The sequence below is a fragment of the Homarus americanus genome, unplaced genomic scaffold (assembly GCF_018991925.1).
Source record: "Homarus americanus isolate GMGI-L3 unplaced genomic scaffold, GMGI_Hamer_2.0 scaffold20930, whole genome shotgun sequence".
In the NCBI taxonomy this organism is placed as follows: Eukaryota; Metazoa; Arthropoda; class Malacostraca; order Decapoda; family Nephropidae; genus Homarus; species Homarus americanus.
Window position 1 is genome coordinate 8,437,689 of NW_024748502.1, and position 1,762 is coordinate 8,439,450.

Below are 1,762 nucleotides of genomic sequence, written 5' to 3' on the forward strand. Positions count from 1 at the left end.
GTCGCTGTAAGTAAAGGGTATACTACGTCAGAGTATTTTATGACAAGGAGAATAGAATTATACACGGTTTGCAAATTCGTGAGATGCTTCTAAACCAAGATAGATCACTGTCAGCTAAGTCCGGGGTTGCGTAACACTGAACATGCAGTCTCCACGGTCAAGTGCAGGATAAATACTATATAAACCATGAACGTGAGAGCTGAATACGGTAATATGGCAAGAATATCGCCAAGCAAAATATATTGTGCTTTGCCACACACCTACACACCACTTCTCTACTTAAATTCCATCAAAAACAAAAGGAAGTGTATTGCAAAATAAGCATAAATTTCAAATAAAACTACACTGAATAAAATAATTGCAGAAAGTAAAATGCTAACACCTTGAGACAGATATTGAAATATAAGATTCCACCATGGGTGTCGCAAACAAATGAGATCCTTTGCTTAAGAGTTATGTTAAGGAGGTTCCATTATCTGTCTTAGGAGTAAGTAATGACATTGCCGGCACTGTCTCTCTCTTTCTCCAGGTTACTGGGCGAGATTAAAACTGTTATCTCTGGCGAGTGAAGGCAGTGGTGGGCCTCTCCAGGTTCCTCACTAAACTTATTTACAAAATCATTAGACAGTGGAGTTGTGCCAGACTTGTGGAAACAGGCAAATGTAGTACCCATGGTCAAAAATGGAGACAGAGCATCAGCGTCAAATTACCGGCCGATCAGTTTGACGTCAGTATTGGGGAAATTTTTTGAATCAATTATAGCAGATAGCATCCGATTGCATCTAGAGAAAAGCAAATTAATCTACGACTCTCAACATGGGTTTACAAAGGGAAAATCTTGTCTAACAAATCTGCTAACGTTTTTTAGGAAAGTCTTCGAGGTAGTAGATAATGACGAAAATTACGATGTTATTTACTTAGACTTTAGCAAAGCATTTGACAGAGTACCGCATCAGAGGCTTCTGAGAAAAATTAAGGCTCATGGTAAATCAGGAATCGATCATGGTCAGCGTCAGCGTAGATGGTGTTAAATCTGAGTGGGGCCGTGTAACCAGTGGGGTTCCCCAGGGGTCAGTACTAGGCCCACTCTTGTTCATAATCTACATAAACGATCTAGATACTGGGATCAGCAGTGACATAAGCAAGTTTGCGGATGACACCAAAATAGGGCGGCAAATTAATTCAGGGCAGGATGCAAATACATTACAGGAGGATCTAAATAAACTGCAGGGGTGGTCTGAAAAATGGCAAATGAAATTCAACACCAGCAAGTGCAGCGTACTTAATATTGGAAGAACAAATACTTATAATGTATACAGCCTTAACAACATCAACCTAGAGAAGTCGACTTGTGAAAGAGACCTAGGGGTACTTGTAAGCCCGGACCTACGGACTAGAAAACAGTGCGTTAATGTTCGAAATAAGGCAAACAGAGTATTGGGTTTTATATCTAGAAGTGTAAGTAACAAAAGTGCAGAGGTCTTATTGCAACTATCTTGCGCTAGTCAAGCCGCACCTCGGTAATGCGGTTCAGTTCTGGTGCCCCTATTATAGAATGGATATAAATTCACTAGAGTCAGTGCAGCGAAGAATGACAAAAATGATTCCGGGACTTAGAAACCTTCCATATCAGGATAGGTTAAAGAAACTTAACTTGCATTCCCTAGAAAGACGAAGAGTGCGAGGAGATATGATAGAAGTATTTAAGTGGGTGAAAGGAATCAATAAAGGGGATATAGATAAAGTTCTTATAATATCCGAG